At 44.3% G+C, this 25,737-nt stretch overlaps 1 long non-coding RNA gene across 1 annotated transcript; it reads right to left on the bottom strand.

Annotated features, from left to right (window-relative positions):
• Positions 1-1,614: 1,614 nt before the first annotated feature.
• Positions 1,615-23,621, bottom strand: LOC119216952 (uncharacterized). The gene is made up of 4 exons (XR_005120180.2): positions 23,386-23,621; positions 13,124-13,238; positions 4,627-4,742; positions 1,615-2,469 (listed from the first exon to the last, which is right to left on the bottom strand). It is a non-coding gene; the product is annotated as an uncharacterized LOC119216952 (long non-coding RNA).
• Positions 23,622-25,737: the final 2,116 nt, after the last annotated feature.

Genomic DNA, 25,737 nt, shown 5'->3' with positions numbered 1-25,737 from the left:
AAGGACACCAGAGACACTGTCACTGTGTGGAAACACATGTAGCAGTTAGATGAGGGAAGTCATCTTGAAACTCCTGACTCATAGCAGGGTTTTTGTTAATGCAGCACCTGGGTGAAGCTCGCAGCCAGTCGCATGTATTGAAGCGCAGCGCGCGCGGCCTCTAGAGAGGCACCGGAGCCTCGAGGGCTTCACGCCAGGTAGAAGATGAGAAAGACATTGGGTATGAAATTATCGACTCATCCACAACAAGGGCGTCTGTTGTTTCGCTATGATGTGGCTACGTGGATTTTTTTCTTCTTCTGCTTGCAGCAATACCAGTAAAGAAACTGTCACCCAACTCGAGCAAAGTTTTTTTTTTCTTTTTCTGTCTGAATCATCGTTGCTTATTATCGGGAATAGAAAAATGCAGTTGGTGAGAACAAAAAGCCGATGCCACAGAGGGGGATGTGGCAATTAAAAGACTCGACAATAAAACTGTGGCAGTGAGTCAAGATGTGGTAAGATGATATGGAAATAAGGCGCTCAAACTCTACAGACTCTACAAGTCATTAAGATGATCCGCTGGATAACTCCTGCCCTGACAAATAATCCTTTTATAAGGAAAACTATTTTTAAAAGGGTTAAAATGTTAAAAGAATGTTTAAAGAAGGATATTCGACTAAATAACTGGCAGCGATGAACGTGCTACTTCTCATTCCTCCTTCGGATCACAAGAGCCGCTTCTCCTCCGTCATTCCCACTGAAGACCTGGAGCGAAAAAACTAAGAATTCTCTCAACTCGAAAAATACCTAAAAACAAATCCAGTCGGCTTGCTGTTGACACATCTCCTGACGCCCGGGCCAAAAAGCACAGTCCTTGCTGCGAGGGACACCCCCCGAACCCTGCCCCTCTCCACTCTCGCCAGCCGTGATTTGAGTGACAGAGTTGGAATTGACAGAAGTGGATGAGAAGTAATGTTGCTTCATAAGGTCTTCTCTGGCCGCAGGACGAGGCTGACAGCAGGGCGAGAGAGATCCGGACACGCAGCCAGAGAGACAAGGGCCCCGAGCTGACGATGTGGCCCTAATTTGAATGACGCGGTCTGCCCATCAGCCCTCAAACCAGGATGTGGGGCGGTGAAGGTAGGGAGGGGACAGAAGAGTTGGCGGGGTGGCGAGAGGGGGGCGGGGGGGTGCCGTCAGGGGAGAGACGGAGAGGGGAGAGAATGAGGGGAATGAGAGGAGACAGAGCAAGGAGGAGGGGAGAGGGCATGTAACGTCGCCCTTCCGTCAAACGCGCTGGCCTTAATGGCACAGACAGCTCTGGCATTTAACCACTGGATCATTTTTCAGAGAAGTGGATGTGGTGGTTGGTGTGGGGAGAGCTGGGACTGGGACACGTTTGTTGGTGCGTTTTTATGGCTAAATACGGAGAGATCTTTGTAAAAGGAAAAAAAACAACAGCTTCAGAATAACAGTGATTACGGAATGTGGATAATGCATCCAAAAAAAGTAGTACATCGCAAGTTCGAAATAAATGATTCAGTATCTGCCATTAAGGTTTCTTAAGCACAAACAAAAACCCCAGTTGGTTCAGGGAAATGCTGCTCGGTAGAGAAACCAAAACTCGGTAACGGGTTTTCCCCAAAGGGTAATTATTTTGAATGTGATTATGGACACCACAGACGGCTGCATACATATGCTGAGCAGGTTGTTTATGAATGAAAAGCCAACAATTGAAAACTATGCAGATCAACCAAAGAAGGGTAAATATTGGGAGAGTTCATCTCATTATCCTCTTAACTATAGCCTCAAATGATTATTACTCCATAACAGTAATTTCAGGTGCAAAAGCAAACCTTTGCCTGGTGGGAAACTACAAAGAAATACATTTTTTTTTCGTCATGACCTGATTTGAATATAAAAACACAGCAACAGAAAGTTTTACAATCTAGATGGTTTATAATCTGAGGAATAACACAAACAGCCTTCATTGCTAATATTAGTAATGTTTCAATAAATTCTTATTTTTATGCATCGCTGGCCTGAAGTACAGGTCTCTCATGCTTTAATAAAAATAATGTAGTAAATATTTGTTTCTGGTTTCTAATCTAAAAATGCTGTTTAAGCATCTGAAATTGAGTATTTGCGGGCCGGTTTGTAATTAGGCTTTTACTTTGATTTGCCTAAAACACAGTCAAAAGAAGCCTCTCTCTCTCTCTCTCTCTCTCTCTCTCTGTCTCAGGAGGAGGAAATTCCTGGCGAGTGTGGCTGCGAGTTGTTGCTCTCTGCCTGCAGGTACAGACCGGCCTCCTCTGTCTGCCTGTCTGCAGATATCATACCGCGACGTGATCTGTTTAGCTGCCTGACTTAATGCTCACCTGCTCACGCGCCTCCAGCTCTGTGTGTGTGTGTGTGTGTGTCTGTGTGTATGTTGACTTCTTCCGTCTCCTCACAGCTGGAATGGCGTCTCTCCTTTTATCTGCTGCCCTGCGATTACAGACACAAAAAGAGAGAGATTGACTTTTGCAAACAATTTGCAAAGCAAACAAGCAGGACAGAAGGTAAGATTGGCAGGATTGAACATGCACTGAAACATGTTCATGTTCCATGACATTTCCTATCTAACTATATTATATTCTAATCTGTAAAGGTTATTTGTAGGTGTAAATAAATGGAACAAGGGGCTGCATTTCCTCTTGTGCTGCAGCTGTGGGTCTTTTAAATGTTTTGTCGTATCCTCCTCAGGTCGTCGCGCCCCTGACAGATGAAGGCTGACGTGTACAACCACAAACACCAAACGCACACGGGCCCACTGGAGCAGGGGTCTGAGTCCAGCTGGAGGGGTTCTCCTGCCAGACCAGCAGGCTGACTGACTGTATTCATATTCATCACACACACACGCTGATGGGAACCGACAGGACACACACACACACACACACACACCCGCAGCTGGAGAAACCACTGGTGAGTAAATTAATAATTCAAAGGGAAGCTGCTATCCCAAGAACATCACAATGAAGAACTTCTCTGCCTGTCCGTCACTACGTTTTCTGCTATTCTATTTACCGCCAAAAAAAGTGACTCCCCCCCCCCCCATACGTTTTACAACAGGCATATACAATAGGATGTGAGCAGTAAACCAGTAGTAGTGAGACACGGGCAAACTGGGAAGTAAAAGTGAGAATTGAATAATAGCCAATAGACTGGGAGAGCGACAGGAGCGAGAGATGGAGGAGGAGTGCCTCTCTCTCAAACACACACACACACAATAGAGACTCCGCAGGGCCCCAAATAATAACCTTCCATGTCATTATCATCGCCTAGCCAAGCCGCTCTCCTCTCCTCTCCTACCTCCTTCCGTCTTCAACACAATCATTGCCCTATCGTTTACAGTGGGCTGTTAAATGGGAACATCAATAGACACATCCATTAGCGGTGCAAGTCCCTTGCTCGCTGATTCTCAAGTGCTTTAATAGCCAGAACACACACACACACACACTCCCTCACGCTCAGCAAGCTAGCCCCGCGCAGGCAAAGCTGAATTGATGGAGTGTGTCATTAAAGCGGCTGAGTACCACGGTTGTTGTGAGAGCTCCCGTTAACCTGAAGCTAGAAACCATAAGGATGGAGACGGTTTCATTCAAGCAGCAATCGTAGAATATGTTCTTTTATCTATTTTCTCAGATCAAACTGCAATGCTGTGATGTTGCCATGTGGGCTTATTGAAACACATGAATCCAACACAGGAACACAATCAGATCCTCACTTTTAGTGGATTTTTTTTATTGACACACCTCAATGGGATAACCTGGATACATCCTTGAATATATTTGTTCCCTACTTATGAGTAATTGTGTTCAAAACAGTTGATTAAGCGGGGTTCACTAGGACAAATTATTATTGAATGTAATTTATGAAGGCCAAAAACTCTAGAGTCTAGAACTGCATTAGTACCTTCTTAACCTCTCTGTGAACTTCAGTGACGGCAACCTGAGACGCACATGAAGTACGGCCAGCTGTTTAATGTTTAATGAACGTCAAAATGAACTTTGAACCCTTCCAAACACACTAGCGGAGCGAGAAAAAAAGATAAGACAAAGAGCGGCGAATACCTAACGCACACATTGCAATTTCAGCACGGCTGTTTTGTTGTTTTTCGGATGGAGGGCAAAGCGGGATGCCGGTGCGCCTGGGAGGGGCGCGGGGTGGGAAACGGGGGTCGCATACGGGCGCTTACGGGTTATGTGCTGCGGCTGTTAAACGTGACCGGTGGAGATTGGTTTTGACTGATGGAAATAGAAAAATGAAGCAGCAACGTGCTTACACACACACACACACACACACACACATACACACACACAAAATGGCATGCATGACAGCGTACAATTAAAATGAAAATGAAATTGCATAAATTAAGATTTGTTCCAGAATGAGTCATCCAAATTGGATCATTTATACAAACTAGTTACTTGTGTCCACTAGCAAACTCATTTTTAGAGGTTAAATCACTGACCAGCTAATACCCTTTAATTTGTGAATTCAGAGATGTCCATTTGGCTTTAAATTTACTCAGAGGACAAAATAGCAGCGCATAATGAGCTTGTTTTCTTCTTATGGTCTAACTCGGTGGTCTCAGATTCTCACCGTAGCAGGCGTGTTGTGTGTCGGTGCTGCAGGGAGGAGGCAGACCGCAGACAGACTCTAGGTGCCGGTCCCCGTGTGTGTTTGTGTGTGGATGCATGCGCCCTTCATGTCTGGACCTGGACAGAATGCAAACACAAGAGAAGAGAGCAGAGATTCAATTCTGGTGTTTTTTGATAGAGCATTTTTTGGGACATTAAACGCAGTGGCTTGGTGACGTGAACATTATTTAACATAATTATTATTTAACTGACTTATGTAACGTAACAGTATTAGTTCTAGTAAGTTTGCCCTTTAATGTTATAAGTACAACAAACCCATTGACACCCGATCCAGTTCCTATTTAGATCCTGGGTGGTCTTGAGAAACAATGACAAGCTGCCACTGTGCGTTTACATTAACACATGATTTATGCTAAAATAAAAAAAAAGTAGCCAAAGTTGTTTGAAGAAACAAGTACAAGAGCCCAGCTAACACTAAAGTATGCAATCAGCTTTCCAAGCCCATTTGCTCTCAGATGAAAACCATCCAAGTGATTGAGTGTTACAATCGATGGCTGTTACGTCTCTTCTAGTAATGATGAAATGTCACTAATGTTCTCTAGGACGTTCCCTTAACACAAAAAGGAATGGCGACATAATGGCAGCATTGACTCTGATGCATTTTACAGAAACTGGTGTCTGATGTGCCCCCAGCACATGAAGGGTGGGAGTGATGTGACAGAATGAATTATCAAAAAGTATAACATCTTAAGTCGACTAGATTCTATTGAACATGAATTATTTACAGTGGTTAAAAAATATATTAAGTGTAAAAAAAACTAGGACATTTGCAAACTGACAAACGTACAATTAGACTTTCCAACTGGACCTCGAGTGCGGGAAAAAGAAGTGTGAACGGTGGTATTATCAATTAATGGGATTCATTTACAGTTCATTTTAAGTACAAATTAACCATTCCGAGTGTGCCAATTCAAATGGGATACAATATAATATAATCTGTTATAAATAAATACATTAAAGGGTTCATTTGTAGTCAATAAGCGCATTAATGTTCCCCATCAACTAAGCTAGTCATCGTTTTTGGCAGCTCTGGCTGATTTCTTTGATCCCCTCCTGTTTGTAGTTCTAAGAGTTCTTTTCACTTTTTTTCTTCAAGCAAAAACCTCTAAGTATGCTTCACAAGCCCAAACCAGTTCCATTTTTGGTTTGTGTAAACACTGTAAACAGGTACGTCTTCTAGCTTAAATATTATCCAGGACCACGCCCACAATGCCAACATTTCTGAAGAGTCAGAGGCCATCGTCAACATTGACATTGTAGTAGTAATATGCCCTGCTTCATATTACATGCAGTGAGTCGCATATGAAATATAAAGCAGTAGCAAAACCATAAGGGTAGAAAAATAAACACACCATAGATGTAATAAATGGACCTGAAAATTCCAAAAATGAAATGTGCATATTTGCAAACCTACTTGCGAATGAAAGCACATGGAAAAAGAATAAAAGCTCTGTCCAAAACGTGGCAGAAAGGTGGCTTGCCAGTGAAATGGTTCCTCTGAATTCCTCTGAGCCGGATCTACATTCAATGGGAAGGAACAACGACCTTGGCCAGATGAAAAATTGCCTGGATTGTTCGTACTTCACTTTGATGTTAAATACAGTGAAACGGTGCCACGCAGGAAAGCTGCGTGCCACAGATGGGAGAGAAATTAAAGCTTTTATGCCGCACTAAGAACTTCCTCCCCCCCGCCTCTCTTCTTAAGTTCAACTGTTCAATTGCCTGCATCTGCCACAATATGCACGCCATTTACTATTCATGCCTTGCCGAAGGACCGTATTCCTCAGCTACCGCTCCTTTCTATGCTTCTTTCTCAACTTCCTCCACTCCATGGCCTCCTCTTCCTCTACTCCGAGTAAGCAGACTTGACGAAACACGGTCCCCACACGCAGTCACCAATTTATAACTTATGAACAGATCTGTGTGCCTCTCAGTACATAAAAAATGCACGGGACCACCCACAGGTTTATGCCCCTCAAAATAATATGCAACAATAAAAGATGTGTGGCTAAATGAGCCAATTTACAAGGATGGAAAGAAAAAGGTTGCATATCAAGGTTCAGTCAGGTTCGATGGTATAATGGATGTTTGTGTTTGTTCGGCATTAATTGAGTTGGTGAAAAGTCTGGGATGGATTAGATTGAAAATGTTAGATGTTTCTCTTTAATGACCATCGTTGCTTTGTTATTTTGTCCGGGGTCAGGCCTGAGCCTTTTTTAAACTGTAGTGTTCCACGTCAGAAGAATGATGGAGCAGTTTGCCTGCCAGTGGTGCAACAGTGGCAAAAACACCTCATTGCTAGTCAGACAGGTGATGGCTCTGCTCTAGAGGATGCGAGGTCAAGCAAACAAACCCGCCAAGAATGTAACCAACACACCCGTTCAATTTGGCTAATTCTGTGCATGGCTCAATGGGCAAAAAAAGCACCAACACAACAAGAGTTAAGGGGCTCAACTGGGCCACCCAGGGTTGAAATGGGAAATGGTCAGGGTACTAGATGTCTCAGAGAGTGGAGGACTATGTATGCTCTAAATGGTACCTTTATTTGTCTATTTTAAGTAAACACATAAGTGAAGGCCAGCATCCAACTGTTAACTGATTGGATGAAGGCTTCCAGATGAATAGCCTGATGTGAAAAGTAGTCGAAGTTGGTTCTGTGATGAAATGCAGAGGGCGCCGACACTCCGTCCTTGTTAAAGTGAACGAATCATTTGTAAGTGCATGTCTACCTCTATGAATGTCAGGTATGTTTTCCAACCGCTTTGATCACTTCAGACGTATATTTAAATCTGCTGCGCCATGTCCTAACAAGACGACAGTTTGCTTTTCTTTACCTTTTATGTCCGAACATACAGATATGCACCGATCTCTGTGCTCAGTCACAACATGTCTGTGTTCTTACCATATTGTGTCTTTTTTTTTAAAAATAAAGCAAGCACAGGCACGTAGAGCTAGACCACCCAGAGCAGTTGCCCAAACACTCTCCTTCCTCACAAAAAAAGAAAAGACTCGTCACTCGTCTTAATTATATCCATCCTCGGGGTGTGTCTTTCTGCCCCAAAACAGACATCTAAGCCACCCGCCCGCCACCAGGCCACAAACCTCACAGAGACATTGACCCAAGATGAAAATAAACCTATTCAGCAATGCGAGGAGTTGTTTTCACACGGACAATTTCATTTTATGTTGTTTACAGTTGGATTATCTCTTCATGTACCCTGACACTAAACCCTGACATCATGTTCACAGTACAAAGTTATTTTCATAACGAAATACAATCAAGCGGGTGAATTGTTTAACTATATCAAAAGAGGTGGGATGAAAAACCAATAACATCCAAACCTGCACGAAGCCTGACACTACGATGAAAGAGAGAGGAGGAAAAAAAATTCCCCGACACTAAAGTGGCGTCTGCTCCAGGGAGGAGGTTGTTGTGACTGCACTGTTATTTTTATCATCTATAATTTTCAGCTGGCAGTGTGAGGGGGGAAACCGATTGATGTCCAGAAAGGGATATAAAGACACAGAGAGATGCACAGGCCGACCCCAGCAGCTCTGTGACAGACAAATCCTCCCAGCTTTGATCCTCGGCCCACTTCTCTCACCGTGTTTTGGGATTTTAGGCAAACTGTGATGTTTAGCCGAAGTGCATAGAGATCCAAAGCCCTCTAAAAAAAGAAAGCAACTTAAAAGGGGCTGCAGCAAAAACAACCAACACCAGCACAAAATCGCTAATTTAAGATGGATGAGGCTAAAAATAGAGAAATTGGTCATCACCGCTCCTTGGTTTAGTTTTCAATATGCTATCCACCAAGGATCAGGGGGTTAATCTGCTCAGCTTGTATTTCAGCGGGGATTGTATCAGAGGCCATTTGTTCCGAGCAGTGAGGCTAATGACCCCGTGCCAACACTTGCCTTTTGGCCGGGAAATAGCGAGGAAAGTTAAGCAGCCCCACATCTATTCTCAAGGGCTGAGCTAATGAGAACGAATGAATGAGAATGGGAATACGAGCTACGCTCCATCATCTACTTAGGACCCAGACAGAGGTGCAGTCTTCCTCCTGAGGGTAAACGAGGGGGGGGGGGGGGTTACGCCCACACCCTAATAGCTTATCCAACCACACTCTTTTTGTTTTTGTAAATGCAAGGTGGCTATAAAAATGTTAAAGTAAAACTTTGTATTATTTTTTTTCAAGAGCTTATTAACTTTGAGGTTCTTTGCCGTAAAGACCTTTGATCTTTTGCCGTTGGCTTTATTCATTTCAAAATCAAGCCCGACTGCCCCTTTCCCCTTCTCTGGCACGCACGCAAATATGGATGCGCGTGAGCGTGGAAATAGAGAATGGCTAGAGGAATAAGTACCCGGCTGCACTCGGCGTGTGTTTGTGTGCGTTGGTAATGCCTCCAACAGGCGCGCTACTGACAGGCCTTATCGACGCCCAGCAGTGAATGCGGGTCCTTTGTCTCCTCTCGGGACGCATTATGGAAAGCTTGGGGGGGCCTTTGACTCTTTTTCATTCTCTCACCCACTGATAAAACCCGGCACAAAAAAAAGGCAACTGTTGTACAGCGCCTGTGGTTTGACAAGTGGAGCCACAATACATCCCTGTGCCCCCCCCCCCCCCCCCCCCCATCCCCCGCTATCAAAATAAGCAAAGGTTGAGTGCACGGCTCATGAACTCGGTGTGAATCACTGACAAAAGATTCAAATGAATGCTGGAATCTACATTTTGGTTTAGGAACCTGAATGCCTGAAATTACTATTCATTTTAAATACGCAGCAAATACTGGAAGTACTGGATGTAAAGGGAAATAGGGCAACAATTAAAGTATATCGTTAAAGATTAGAAAATGTACAATTATATTATACATAATGATATGACGGTGATATACCGTGTCTGTTTTGGCATTTTTTCCCAGATTTGGATTTGTTTTAAGCCTTTAAAAAGAAATATTAGATATTAAATAGTGATGACACTGTTCATTTGTCGGCTATTTCCTCCTATTCTTCTAATATCTGGTTAGTCTTAAAATGAAATATCTGGATGTAGTTAAAGACTTAAAGTTAACATTTAAAAAAAAAGAAGTTTTTGGCATGGATCATTATCTATTTATTGTCCTCTTTGAGTCACGCTTCCCAAGTCTTTTGAAGTGACACGGTCTCATTTGAAACCAAACATTGATATTGTGTTAAAAATACTGAAACATATCTTGAGTTGAGGAGCAGATCGTTTTTCGATGAGTGTGTGGAACAAAGCTTTTCTGCGCCTCTGAGGACTCGGTCCATGTGCCTGCTGCAGAGTGGGAGTGGAGTCGGGCAGGGTTCCTTAGACAAGCACTTAATGAAAAGAAAATGTTTGCTTTCCTAACGATGGCAAGCGTCACTTGTGAAGATTTTCAAGAGTTCAGCGTTTAACTCCTTGGAGAAACGTCAACATTTCTACGACCGTTTCCTGCTGAGTCAAATATAAATAAGTCCTGTTCCTTCTTTAACTGTGTTCTTTCTCACGCAAGAGTTTATTGTTGGGAACAGCAGTACATTGCAATTTCACTCTTCACTTGCCGTCTTTGGATGTTCCCCCTATTCCCACCTCAATCGTTCCCTATTCAAATTTATTTTTCAACCAGTTAACTCTAAAGGGATCATTAAAGTACGGAACCTACTGATCTCATTTATTTTCGTCTCTTTGGAGACTCTTCATTTTTTTGCAAAACAAGAATTACAAAAATATTTTGACATAAAACAGGTAAGTCTCATCTCTCGCTGCAACTAGAGCCCAGGAAGTGCAATGTTTTATGAAATTATATAAACACCAGAGACTCTCACCCCTCCTTTCTATTTACCAATTCTACACTGATTTTCCCTTTTGTGGGTAATTCTCTCATGCTCACTCCCCAACATCTCCCATCTTCCCTCTTTTTGTGCAATCCTACTCCCTCAGAAATCTCATCTGCCCACCACAGTCCTTCTCCGTTTAATCTTTTCAATATCTGCCCCCTCATCCTCATCACTCTTTCCCCCATCCAGTCATTTTGATACTGCTGTGGCTTCAAACTCAATAAAAGCTCTCACTCTAATCCTAAACCTCTGTTGGTTGGTGGGTGTCTTCGCTGAGGGGGGGGGGGGGGGGGGGCTTTGATAGAAGAGCACTCTGCTTCCCTTTGTGCGGACACAAACGTTACCATTTTCGACACTTGTCCATCAGGCTTTCATGCCTGCTCCCCCTACTGAGCTACTGAGCATGTTCCCCCCCCCCCCCATCGCCTTTGTAACGCACCGTCCATCATTTACCGGTTATTTGGTGCGAGCGTGAAACCTGACAATTACTCGCTCTGTCCTCCGGTCCTGCAGTGAATCAATACGAGTTGACGGAGTGACTCATTTGCCTGTCATTTGCCACGTGTGCGTTTTTTGGGAAATATGAAACTGTGTGACGCGTAACCGTGCATTCGACATGCACAACATGTGCAACATGTGCAGTAAACGGACAGCAAAAGAGCACCGCGGTGCTTCTTGGGCCCAGCGGCGTCTAAAGCCAGCTTAAGCAGACTCGGCTGCTCCCGAAAAGGCCTCCTCCTGCCGCCACACAGGGCAAACACACTGGGGAGGCAAACGGGGGGGGGGGAGCGAGAGAGCGGTGGACACGTGTTTACAACATCCACCACCGTTTCCCTTCCTTCTCTTCCCCAGACCACGCTCGCATCATTTGACCCGTTCCAAAGGCAAAGGAGTTTGTGTACATTGGTACGACCCGTGACCCGACTCATCCATCTTGGTTGATGTGTTGCACATCCAACCCGGGGTGACATGGACATAGACGTGAAACCTTGGGGATTCAAAAAATTCAAATGCCTTACTTTTAGCCTTAGACAATCCCTCAGAGGATAGCTTCCCATTTTACCCTTTTTAATTATTTTTAAAACATCAATCTGCTCTTTTTTTCGGTGGTTGTGGACTGAACAAAGATTCGGTCATGCAAAAGCAGTGTGACTAGTGAGAGAAAGACTAAGAGGGAGGTACATGGCGCAGGCAGCTTTAAAGTATGTGGGTGAGAGTGAAAGACAGAGAAAATAGAAAAGAGAATTGGGCTGGACTGGACTGGACTGATATAAAATGAGTTGAGCTCAACTGAAGTAAGCTGAATTGCGTTTGTTCTGTCAGCTGTCAAAATTATTATTGTGAGGTACAGTTAAAGTGATTAAAAACATATTTTAACATTTATGCGTTCTAAGGAAATCCTGAAAGAAGAAGAAGTTGACTTTTTATTAAAGTCAGCTTTGATAAAAAAAAAAAATGGAGGAAAAAAACAAATATTAAATAAAATGAAAACATAATTTTGTGCATGAACATTGATGGAGCAAACAATAATAACACTGTACAACAACCACATTGATAATGCAATATCATGTAAATGACTTATATGTATGTAAGAATCTCACTGAACCTCCAGGGATTGAAAGTATGAAACTGGACTGAATTAGAAAAGGGCCACAACAAAAAAAATACCACAATTGCTATTTTAACCTCTGAGGACGACCAGAACTGAGAAAAAATATTTTTGCCTCTCCTCACACTGCCTCTACTTGTGAACCACTATCGGTGTGCTGTGGCAGCCGTCCTCGCTGTGCCTTCATGGTAGAAAATGACATTCTGCTGCTTTAAGCCTCACACAGAGGGAGAAGATTACTTTCTGCGGCTGCTCGCTTTGGGAAACCGGTGAAACAATATGAGCCTCTTTTCCCAGTACCGCTCGGTTTCTTTTCCTTTAGGCAATACGTTTTCTTTTTTAAGTAATGCTTTTGTATAGTTTTTACAACCTGCATCCAGGAAATGTTCGATTTTTAGGTGAAATTCATTACCAAAGCGTATACTGTATATCATTTAAAGATTTTGTAAAAGATCATGGTAGATTATTATAATATGATAATACTTTTAGTGTCCATGGCGTCTTGGGATTATGTATTGCCTATTTAATATAAAGGGGAAATGAATTAGTTTGATGAATTCTGTATTACATTAAAAAGATTTGTTAATAAATGAAACACTTTTAAGTGGATGACGTCAAGCTAATGTATGCTACTGAACAAAATGTTTCATCCATTGGTTAGACAGTCAATATAACTAAGAAATATAAAAAAATATCATATTAATCATGAATTCTATTATATACCGTACCAATCAAATGTTTGGGGTAAATAAAGAAAGAAAAAGACAGATAGAGGGACGGGGGAAGAAGGGGGGACTTTAGTTGTCTTTGTGTCCAACATGCAAAGACAAAAACAGACGCACATAAATGCATATCAAAAACACACTGATGCATGAAAACAGGCAACCCTACAACCCTTTAGGTGCACAGTTCAGTCAGACAATCAGGTGTAAGGGAAACAGAGGACAGACGGACACACACACACACACGGGAGGAACCAAGCTCTCCTACCTCTCTTTCATCGCTCGTCTTCTCCTCATTTGCTCTTGAGCTTCCCTTCCTTCCCTCTGCGGCGAAGGCTTAGATCGGTTGGGGTTTTTTCTTCACTTGCCATCTCTTTTATACCCTTTATAGACAGGAAAGAGGACAGAAAACTGTTAGTACCACCACTGCGCATTAGAAAAATGCAGAGCAGAGGAAAGATGGAGGAATACGGTTGAGGTTGAGGTCAGGGAGGACTAGTTACCAGTGGAAAAAAGAAGGAGCCATTTGATGATGGTTATTATTCTCCCTGTACGGCCCGTTTACAGTTTGCATACCTGCCTGTTATTGTGTCCCTTTCAACACTCAATTTCTATTTGACCAAGTTGACCTGTAATTGTCCCGCTCGGAGATTGATTTTATCTTGAACAAACTGCGGTTTGTGTGCATGTGTGGAGGTGGTGTCTTACGGTGATAGTGCTAACAGCTGTGACACCAGGCATCACGCACACACACAGACACACACACACACACACACACACATACACGCTTTTCGCCCCATCTTATTTGCAGCATACAGCTGCACAGATAATGCGTGAGGGTTAAGCAAATGTTGTACAATGGCGGGGAAACAATGAACCATCCCCATCCCTCCCCTGCATCTCCCACTCACTCAAACTAACTGCAGCAAGGCTTGTGTGTGTGTGTGTGTGTGTGTCTGGATGCGTGTGAAAAAATAACTGTCTTCTTTATTACTGTGAGGAGAACAGACCCCCCCCCCCCTCCCCCTGCTCTCCTCACATTTTTAATCTCTATTCTTAATGATAAACCCTCTCTGTCTCGCTCCGTCCTGCACCCCCTCCACTCGCGCGTGGACCCTGCGCATAAACCCCAGCGAGCCAGCAACAGTGCTCCTTTGTTTGCCCCCCCCCCCCCCACTTGCCCTGCCCCGGATGATGCCGGTTGTCGGGGGACGGAGGCATGCCTCGTCAGGAACGCCAGAGGATGGATGTAGGGAGGGACGAGAGAAAGAGAGGGGGGTCTTACAGTTCTTTTTATATTCTCTCTTCCACTACTTTTTTGTCGATGTGAGGGTTTTCTCAGGGTGTGTTTTGGGGAGGGGGGTTGGGTGTGGGTGTGTGGTGGGCTTGGAGGGACTACACCCTCATGGAACCCACCGACTCCAGTTGACAGAAAGAAAAGTTGTTTGCAGAGGACTATTTCTGGTTTGGACAGGGAAGTTTATTTTAAGAACCACAGTAAAGATGAAAAAAAAAATCTGACTGCATTTCTATTTTTGTTCTGAAAGAACCAGCTCTATTCCTAAGCTTTTAGATTTACACGACTCAGACACATGTGCGGGATATTCCAAAGTCGATTTGTAGTAGAAGTACACAACATATAATTTCCCATTAATGCAAAAAAAAATACTTGAGCTGCCCACCGAGGTTAGAGAGGTAATTTTAGCCGTTTTGTCCCGGTACCACTGCTAGTGCAACGAAACCATCTCCCTAATAGCATAAGTACCGCTCTTGTAACGGGGCCTTGGGCCTCTCTCATTTCGAAGTGATGGAGACATAGCACAGTAGAACATTGCCTTTTCCCCAAAACGTATGTGTGCGCACACACACACACACACACACAGATCCACAAACATCATGGCAGCTCCAAGGCAATCGGATCATTAACCCCAACTAATCCAAAACATTATGTTCATAAAAGACGCACGGCCAAGGCCATGCCGATTCATTCTGTGTGTGTGTGTGTGGGTGTCACGCTGTCTAAGCCACGACATTGTATGTGTCAGCACTGCTGTGAATGTCATGTCTCTCAGTATGCACGTCTACACTGCCTGTGTCTCCAGTCTTTGCTTTGACAGACACAGAGAGAACATGACGGAGACAGCGGAGAAAAAAAAGTGCTTGAGCAGAAGAGAGCTAATGTGTGCGTGCGTGTGTGTGTGTGTGTGTGCGTTAGTGCCGTGGTTGCGAGTGATGCAGCGCAAAGCCTTGATCCAGACTCCTGCCTCTCCCGGAAACCCTGCCGCGCCTGCTTCATCAATCAAGAGGACAGATGAAGACCGACTCCTGCCGCGCCGCGAGGGGAAAGCGGTGGCTCGCGCGTGTGTTTCAGCGTTTGAGGAAGCAGATTGCCTTCTGGGAGAAACGTGGGAGACGTGACGCCAGCCTACGAGGCTTCCAGCTCACGCAGAGATCATCAATACTACATTGGCTTCCTCGTATCACATTAAAAAATAAAAAAAAAGAATCATTTCACAGCTGATTTGCATAGGCTGATATATCTACCGCAACCGTCTGCAACATCTTCCAAATCTCAAAAGGTGTTTAAAGAGAGAGGTTTGTGTGCGAGAACAATTTCTATTTCATTAGATTCCACATTTTCTCACCTCTGAGGACTCTGGGTGGTGGGAACTCATTTTGTTTTAATATCCGCCAAAATCGTGCTGAGATTCAAGCCACATTCTCCTTCTTCTACAACAGAAAACAGGCTAAAGAAAAGCACTAAGAAATACATTTTATATATATATATATATATATATATATATATATATATATATATATTTATATATCTGTGGGTCGGACGAGACTTTTACCCTAAACCGAGGAAAACACACACACACAATTACTTACTCCACTATCACTATTACAGACACAATACTTCAAGGGCTTATTCAAACACTTAAAAATAGTTTTAATTTACCTTTAGGCACGGCCAAATGAGGTGGAAATACTTATAAGGCCAAAAATGTTCCGCAAGCAACAATTTCGATATTTTTATATATTTGTAGCGAAATCAGGATAATAACTCAGTTTAACAATTCTAAGCAAATAAATGAAGATTGAAATTGTAGATGTCGTTGTGCAGAAATAGAAGGAAGTCAGATTTGGCGCATATTTTGTTACTGGGAAGGAGGAATGTTTGCCATTTCCTCGTACTCCAAGCGGCCAAGGGACTTGAATGCAAAAGAAATATTTTCTCCCACTGCTACCATTCATTTGGAGGTTTCGCCTCCTCAGTTTGCAGCGAGACCGTTTTGTTTGTCTTCAATGTCACTTGTGATATTTGGCCAGGACTCAGTGCCCTCTTTGTTAGCCATTGTGTGGAGATGAATGAATCTTTCTTGCCAATTTCATACAGAGATGCACTGTGAGAAACTATAGAAACACCTCGGAGACCATGACACTGAATTCCAGACTAAATAGGCCCTTATATATGAACTAATATGAAGCAAGTATCACGCCTTGTTTTTAAGGGAAGTTATTGTTTTTGATGGATTTCAAGCATTATCTTCTTATTTTACAGGAGCCCTCTATGTTAGCTTTGTGACACAACATTAGTGATAGCATTTTCAAGAATGGATAAATGGGTAATAAGCAATGCAACAGCGCCTGTTTGAATTAGAAAAAAAAGAGTTTGATTGATTTCTCACACTAGCCATCGTAGATTAGCAAGGATGCACGCTGCGACTGCGGGAGCAGTCTGGATTATTGATAAGTCTGCAAAGAAATGAGCGTTGCTACCGCTTGTGTGATGGATTTTTCTTTGCAGTCGAACGTCAAAGTGCAAAATGGCAGATCCCGTTTTGAGCAACTAACCACACATCTCTTAATGTGCTTCTCCCCATTTGAGAATATCTTCATTTATGCAACACGAAATATCTACGGACATGTAAAAAATACAAAATGCGACTGCAGAATGGGCTTATGGAGTCTGGAGTTTTAAATGAATATGCAGTGTCTGCAATATTTTAGTTTGATATGGAGGAAATTGAAATTGAAAACAAATGTTTAAACACAATAAATACGGCCATGAAACCCTGTGTCAGTTCTTAACCTGAGATGCCCCGATTGCAGAGCCACATTGTGTGATTTGACATTGTACCGACGCCTGACGCTCAGACAAAGAAGCCGGTGCAGGCCTCGAGGGGGCAGATGACAAACACTCCTAAACCATGGCCAGACATAATCCCCCCCCCCCGCCCGCCCCGCCAAACCCAACAACAAACGCACAGCGGAGGGGGACTTATTCAGAACATATTAGGGAGGTGAAGGAGGCCAGGCACTAAGGGACTCTCCCTATACTCGGCTGTCCTAATCATCAGAGACAACCCCTCCAGACGCAGGCCCCCGCGCAACCCCCCCCCCCCCCTTTCCCACCCACAAACCCCACCCCACCCCCTAATGCATGACCCAGACACATCCGAGAGAGGTTTTCAAGAGCAAGCGGCCATGAAGTGGGAAAGCTGACAGAAATGAACCTCCCGGGAGCTGCTGTTTAATTGTCCATCTTCTTGGTGCAAATTAAACAAGCTGGAGCATATTCAAGTATCCACACACACACACACACACACACACAACCCTCCCATTACAAAAACACCCCGCTTTTAACCGACTGGCACGTTCCATAGAGCATGCCGTCGATGCAGAATGATGAGCGAGACCCCATTGTCTCGTTATATTGTCTTCAATTAGGCAGGAGATGATGGGAGACAATGAGAAAAGCATTTATAATCATGAGCCTCCCAAACTCGTGCTAAGAAACAGAACTTCATTATGCCCAATGGTCCCCCATCGGCGATAAAACTCGGAATTTGTGTGGTTCATCCGAAAGGAAGTTTTAAAGCCTTAATGGTTTGGAAAGAAGTGAGTCACCAGGAATTACCATAGGGGGCCCTGAAACCAAAATAACAGATTCTCCTTTTGTCTGAGTAAAAAACAGGTCACTTACCTGAACTCTCATTCAACGCAAATGTACCACCCTCCTATTTAAAGTTTCAAAAGTTGGAATCATTTTTTTTTTTAAAGTTGCTTTTGAATTAAACACAATTGAAACTATGCAGTTTTAAGGGGTGATTTTAAAAGGAATATATTGGAGCCACGTCTTTTCATCTTCGACACATAGCCGTTGTACAAGCTGAGCTCTGAGAACAGAGGCTCGGGCTGCGCTGGTTTCAGCTCAGAGAAATCTTTAGAAATTAGACTTCTTTAAAGAAAGAGAAAGGGAAAAACTCCAGAGCGCATAATCTTCTTTTACCTGGAGAGCGCTGAGCTAAGAAATGACTCCAACCCGACACCTCGCCAGCTTTGTAGCTCACCTCCTCATTTTAAAACCGCGCTCGCTGTTAGGCTCTGATAGAACAACTCGACCGGACAAACACAGCTTTCATAAAACTGTGCAAAGGATTCCTTTCAACTGGGATCGCGGTGCTTTTGTTCCACCATTCCTGCCCCCCCCCGCCCCCCATCTCCTCCTCCTTCCTCTCTCCTCATGGCACAAAGAGCTAATCTGAGACGAACACTCGCACCAGCTCTGACACATTGTGAAGCAAAACCGGCGTGATTTTATTTTTCTTTAAACCATGTAAGTGAAGCATGAGGTGAAAGCCATCATCCATGGAGGAACATGCAGAGGTTAGAGAGAGAGAGAGAGAGAGCAGCGGGGATTAGACATTATGCTTCCTTTTACCCTTAAACTGCTCTTCCATGTGTACATGTATCAGAGAGCGACCAGATAGACGCAAAGACGTTTGGGTTTTTTTTCTAATTCGCGGACCAAATCGGTCCGAGGTGGCTGCCAGTCGGAGGGATCTCCGTCATGAGGAGCAGCCCTGGGGCCAAACCACCTTTCCTGCGAGGCCCTGCTGCCTTATCTGATTCCAGCAGGCAGGGGGAGAGACGCCAGAGCCTTTGGTTTTTCTTTTTGGTTTATCCCTTTACTTAAATACTGCTTTATTGATCGCCAACAGAGCTCGCGGTGTTTCTCGGCTCAAAGAGCGCTCGGAGGGGGCGGGATCTGTGATGTGAAACCCCAGATGACAGAGATGGGAGGAAGGTGGACGCACAGCGATCCTCCTTTCGCCCCAGTCTCCGGACACGTGAGCGCTGATTCCTCCGGATCGGGCCCGTCAACTCAGTCTTTGCCCCGAAGCCAAGATCAGTCCTTTCTTCCTGACTTATTAACATTATTTAATGAGTCAGGGTTCAGGGTGTAATCCTCGTATAAGCCTCACTTTTTATTGAGAACAATCGATTCGGCTGGTGACCTTCAGAGTTGTAGTCAAATCCGACCCCATCCACCGCAACCACTTTGAACGTTGATGGGTTCATCTGCCCATATGAAGCAGGGTTGAATCCGATCAAGCATACTACACACGCAGTCTGGTTGATCACTATATTCGTACAGGACCTTTTCAGAATCATTGATTTCCCAATTAATTAAATTAGTGTTTTTGACCCCAGGCTAAATGCTGAACCAAAACTCTGTGGAGCTGACCCATTTCTCTGCGTTGAGTAGCAGCGAGCTACAGTAGCGAGCAGCGGGCATCTGCCTTGTCACTCCACGCAGATGGCAGCAGAAAGTATGTAAATTGGTCCATTAACCTCACGGTGCTTAAGCCAGTGGGCCGTTCAGAGGGCTCGTTCCATCCTGGTTTCCTTGTACTTTATTAACGCCCATTAATGGCATCAGGGAACTTTCCCTAATGGCCTGTGGTGGTTTGCTGTGGTGTTATCAAATACTGTACTAATTATACATGACATCCCTCCGATTAACTGTCTGTGATTACTGCGCCACGTCCGATCATCTTTTTCTCCACCCTTTCTCAGTGACGACACAATTTTAGAATAGGCCTTGAATAACCAACCCGTCCAGAAGGCTTGGATCTTCAACCCCTGAAAATAGAAATGGAAACATTGAGAAGATTTTTATTTTCAGTAAATGTCTCCCCACCCCCATTGCTCGCACAGCGTGTGGAAAAATCAGCTTTCTGTGTGTGAGCTGCCAGCAGTGAGGGCTTGCACCTGGAGCAGGGAGAAGCATGCCATGGGTCAAGGGGTCACTTTGTGGGCTAAACAGGATTGGAGTTCTCCATCTTCCTAAGAAGGCCAGGCAACCGCGGCGGGGCACGTCACGCACAACGCAGGCCTTTCAACCCACCCCTTCCTTTTCCTTCGCCCCTTCCCCTCTCATTCACCTCCTTTTCCTTTCTCCTCTGGAAGGGGCGCAGTAATACATAATCCACTCAACTATCGGCAGCTCAATTATCCCTCCGGTTCGCCCATTTTCTCCCCTCGGACGGACATTCAAAAACAATTAACCTCTTCACGGTTGGGGACCTTTCCCAGGGAAAGGGCACAGTGGTAATTGAATGACTCCGCCATTTACATTCCGGACCGTGACTTCACTCCTTCACGCATAAATCTGGTCACCGTGAATCCTAATCTGAGGCTTTGCGATTGTCCAATGTCATCCGCATTGGCGTTGTGTTATCGCGGCACGGAGACAGCATTTTACATCAAATGGGATTTAACGAGACAGCTTGTTAATGTTTACGTAACACCCGCCTGACCTACTTAAGCCTCAATACATTGTTACCGCTCACAACATGTTGACAGACGGCTGATATAGAAAATGATGCCGTTATTTCACCTGAAATAATGATTATTCTCCTTTTTCATCTCAGTAGACCGTGCTATTTGGCAAATCGGTACGACTGGACTATTTCACACGGAGTGTCTGCGGCGCATCCCCCCACATCCTCAGCCTTCAATAAAATGCTGTCTTCTCCCCCCCCTTCGCTATGGAGGGGCCTCCTATTCATCTCCAGGTAGAAAGCCTCAAAGTGTAGGAGGGGAAAAACAGCTTGTTGCACCCATTGAGCTTTTATTGCTTCCCCCTTCAAAGTGTGGTGGCAGAGGAAGACAAATCCTCCATCTCCTTGACGCGACGATACGCGGAAAACACACGCGAACCTGTGGCCGGGTTCCGTTTGGAGCTTTGTGCAAATTGTACACTTGTTTTAAAAAAATGTCATATCTGAGAAGATTACAAGGTTGAGGGTACGAAGGGAGCCCAGCTGGTAGGGGATAATCTTCTAACAAACAAGTCTATAAAAACAAATGACATAGTTGACAAAAACAGCCCCCTAAGCGATTAGGCTCTTTCGACTAAAACAGAAAAACATCACGTTCAAGTCCGTACGTCTGGATTTCCACTGCGCCGTCAGACAAAGACTCCAATCGGCCATTTTCCATAAAGCGAGCTAGCTTCTTATCTAGCGAACCCAGCAGCAGCCGAATGACGTAATCCCCGACCAACACATATTGAGAAAACGCTCTCGAAGACGAATACGTCCGTCGAAATGAAAGCGAACACATCAAAGCAAATTTTATCGCTTCCAATTAGTATTTTTCTAATTTCCTGGAGCTCGATTCCAGAAGCCACATCGGCTAACAAACGGAATTTAAAGACGCCCACCGTCGGACTCGAGGTGCGGCAAAAAAAAAAAACTCCAGTACGGGCAAAATGGAAGCTATGAGCAGCAAATTTATTTAATGTTCCTTTCGGAAGATCAAGGTATTCAACTCCAGTTCATTAATAGCAGTATATTTATTCAATTCTTTTAAATTCCAGAGACGACGGAAAACAAGACGAGAAAAACTGAAAAAAGGGACAACGTCGAGCTTTAGAGAAAAAAAATCAAAATAGGCTTCGTACAAATAAGAAATGCTTTAAAAGAATTTTAAAAAGCCAAGTAAATGAACCAAATCGAAATAACTAAAAGGCACAGAGGCCATATTCCTGCAGAGGCTCGTCAGAACAGCTTAGCTGAAATCTCACTCTGACACGCGCGCACTGAGACACACACACACACACACACAGAAGTCTTTGATGTTTCCTCATGAGCGTGTGTACTGCAGCTGTGTGAGTCACCCACGCTCCATCCAACATCCATACAGGCTGCACAGTGGCAGGAGCGATGCAACTGCAACTCTGCGCCACACACACACACACACACACACACACACACACGCAACATAGCGGGGTCTTGATTGTGGATGGAGAAAGGATAAGGAGGCAGAGGCACGGGTATAGTGCCATCCGGGCCAGAATGAATTAAGAAAAAAAAAGAAGAAAAAAAAGAAGGAGAAGCAGAGGAAGAAAACCTCAAACAACTGGCTTTGCTCCAGACGGACTGAAACTTCTCTTGATCATTATGTCTAGCCTTCAGGTGTCTGGCCGACTGTAGGTGGTAGTTAGGTCGAGGGCCTGGGAGAGGGGAGGGGGGGGGGGGATGCAGATAACTCAACAGCCAGACAAAGAGGGAATAAGAGGGCTTCGTCTACCACCAGCATCAAGGAAAGAAGGGTGGGAGGGAGTAACGAGAAGAAGAAAAAAAAAACCAAGGGTTATAAAAATTTCATTAGACGATCCCTCGATGAAGTGACTTTCTGTGTCGCTTTCTGTTCTGTTTTTTTTTCTTCTCTTTTTTTCAGCTCCCCTCCCTTTTCGCTTCTCCAGAGCGCCGCCTCAAGAGAATGGGGCAGACAGACTTTATAGGTCCTAATTAAAGCCATCTGAAGCCTTTCAAAACATCAAATGGCACCGGCCCGCCACTCTTTCCCTTCTGATTGTGGAAAAATCAGGAAAATCAGAGGTCACAGGTTGCTTTGCCTCTAAGATGTACAAACATTTTTTGACACCCCCCCCCCCCCCCCTCACACCCTCCTCTTCCTCCTCTGACCCGTCTGTCGCCCAATTTCCAATCAATAAAAGGGTTAGTGGAAAGACATGACCACATTGATTGTCTGTCAAATTCACTGTCATTTAACATGTTTGAAGAAAGATTTACAAGAAAAACATTTTACAGTTTTGTGCAGTTTTTGTGTGTGTGTGTGTGTGTGTGTGTGGCAGCATTAGGGATGTCACAAATGGTATTGAAGATCCACCCTCATCCTGCCTGTCGGGTCGGATTGAAGTGCAGCCCTGTTTTAGTGCGTTTCAAGTACTCCACCATCCCTCCCTCCCCCCCTCCTAATTGTGTTCATTGAACCGTGTGGACCGGTTGAGCAGCCTGTCTGGGGTCAGCGGGTTTGCCGTGAGCTTTTTCTTTCTATATGTCATGCTATGGCGCGCAGACACACACGCGGAGGACGTTCGCTGAGACGCGCGAGGGACGTCGAGCGGACGAAACGAGCTCCGCTCGCGAACTGAACTCAAGCGTCGAGCGAAGTCAAATTTGTGAAATGAGACTATCGAACCGTTTTTAATGTTTAATTCACATTTGAATGAAGCCTTTGTAAATTAAAAAAAATAAAAATAAAAAGACACTAAGCACTCGGAAAGTCATACACGCAGTCATTTAGGACATTCAGTCAAAACTGAAGTCCACTAAAATAGGACTAGATCAATAGAACTTCTACTTTACGTAATGGGAACAATACGTCATCTATTAAAAGAGATACAAGAAAATACAAAATCGTGCTACTTACGGTTCTATAACTTCTGGGCGTCATTGTCTCGGGTCTGCGCCTCTTCTGACATTGGGGCGCGGAAAAAGAAGGAAAAAAAAGTCTGTCCCTCCGGCGGAAGCGGACAGATTGCCGCGGACAGGACGTGGGACGACGCTCCCGTTCGCATAAGAAGGACACCTGGTTCAGTCTGGGGAGCACTGGGGATGAGGGAGGGGGGGGACGTCCGATTCCGCCGGTGTCAAGTCTTCAGTGATGCTCGCACTCGCCGGGATCGAGATTCTGAGAGGAGAGGGAGCGCACAGGAAGGCGTCACGTGAGCGGCGGAGAGCTGCGCTATTGGCCTATCGGGCCGGAGGATAATGAGGCTCCTGTGGCGCCATTGGCCTAGAACGGGAGGGCGGGCGCCTCCTCTCTTGGCCGTGCGCAAGAATGTGAGTGCCGCTCACTGTGCATAATTTTTAATAGCCAGGGGAGATGAGGGGGAGGTGGGGGGGTCTTTGCAACAACAAATTGTTCCAAAGATCATCATCTTCTTCTTTTTTTTGACATGTACGAGTTACACAGAGGGCATGCAAGCATTCTGTCTCTTTAATAAAGAGGAATGAATGAAAATGTCTGGTGGGTCTACGTTACTGTCAACTTGGTGGATCATTCTAAATGAAGCATCATTGGAGCTGAACGTTTTCAGCGTTATGATGTACAGAACTAAGATTTCAACAGCAAAAAAGAAAGTAACATGTAAAACGATATAGCGTAGGAACAGTAACTGTATCCGTCAAGGTGGAAGTTAGATACATTCACCGGATGATGAGAACCGTGTCATTCAATTGACCTTCATCCTTAATGCAATTCATATTTAACACTTTATTTCTGTAATTTTGTATTCAACCAATAACACGTTTTTGCTGGGTAATGCCGGTAATACATGTGGATTGGGGATAATATTAAAATTGTACTTAACAAAGCAACGATCATAGCTCAAATATAAGGAATACCGTCATTTTTACCAGCTTATGATATAAAAAGAAGTGGAAATACAAAAGAAAGAAGTTAATGCTCTACAAAATAATGACACCTTTTATCGTCTGAAATATTTTTATTTGACCAATCCCTAGTGCCTTCCAGTTATTGGTGCTAAGACCTAACCCAACCTTTACAACACATTTTAACATGTTCCAAAGCTAATTCATTGTTTAGGATAAGGGGAGCTGGAGTTAAAGGTGGATATCAACAAAGGTACTGTGGTAGAGCAGTAAGATCCCTTAATTGATATGAATAGAAACAAAGGGAGCGTAGGTTTTATATATTCATGCTGTTCTATTATATTCATAAGTTGATTTTTTTTTACACTGGACTTCACATTGGGTGAAAACAGACACAAAAACACCCCCCTCTCTGGTTCTCCAGAGTGTGGAGGCAAAGCAACTCAAGGTTCTGTATGGGTGGGAAATAGAGCGCATGTAATCTAGTGCGCGCATCTTCCTCTGCTCCGGCTGCGGCATTAAATCAATATTCCGCAAAGCTTTCCCTTGTTTTCTACATTCACTTGACTGCTGCCGTGATGCGCCGCGAGGGTCGAGCAGCCGCTCCCTGATTTTTGTGGCACTTGCCCCCCTTCCCTCTTCGTCGGCGTTGTCCTCCTCCTCCTCCTCCTTCACTTCACTTCACGGCAGACGCCCTCATTTGGATGGCTCCAAGGCGATGCGCCTATTCCATTTGTCTCATGCGTTAACAGGAGGCGGCAGGAATAAGGCACCGCGTTATCTCGACACAAAACATTATCTCCGCCCTTCTCCTCCAACACCGTGAAACAATGATTATTAACTGCTTGAGGAGCATGTACAGGGGTTTTTTGAAGCTTTTTGCTACACTTGAGGAACATGAAATATATTCCACAGCACACCTCGTGAACTACCTTTTTGAATTTTTGACTCAAGATCGCGATTCCTCTTTTCTTGCCATTTGTGAGTACCTTCAAGATGGCCTGTCTCCATGGCGTGGAGTATGGCTAACGGCATTATGGCGGGGGGAGAGGGGGGCATAGTGTCACAGTAGCATTTTTTTTTACCAAGAAACAACCTGAGACTTCTTTTTCAAGGTTTAAAAGCCTGTCGTGCTGCATCATTGTGTAAGATACTGGTTGTGCATTCGCGTTCACTCACACCCCATCATCGGGAAAGCAAAATCCTGCCTCTGCAAAATGGGTCACACACTGCAGTCACTTTATCTCAGCGAATGTATTGTGCCCGTGTGAGTGTGTGAGTGGAAGACATGCGCATATGTGATTAAAACTTCAAAGGCAAGACTCAAGTATTAGCCCATTGGTGTCTTCGCTGAAACGGGACTAAAGCAAGTCGAACGTTCTATATT

The sequence above is a fragment of the Pungitius pungitius genome, chromosome 7 (assembly GCF_949316345.1).
Source record: "Pungitius pungitius chromosome 7, fPunPun2.1, whole genome shotgun sequence".
In the NCBI taxonomy this organism is placed as follows: domain Eukaryota; kingdom Metazoa; phylum Chordata; class Actinopteri; order Perciformes; family Gasterosteidae; genus Pungitius; species Pungitius pungitius.
The sequence above is the reverse complement of the archived record's forward strand: the minus strand, read 5'-3'. Positions and strand labels throughout refer to the sequence as shown.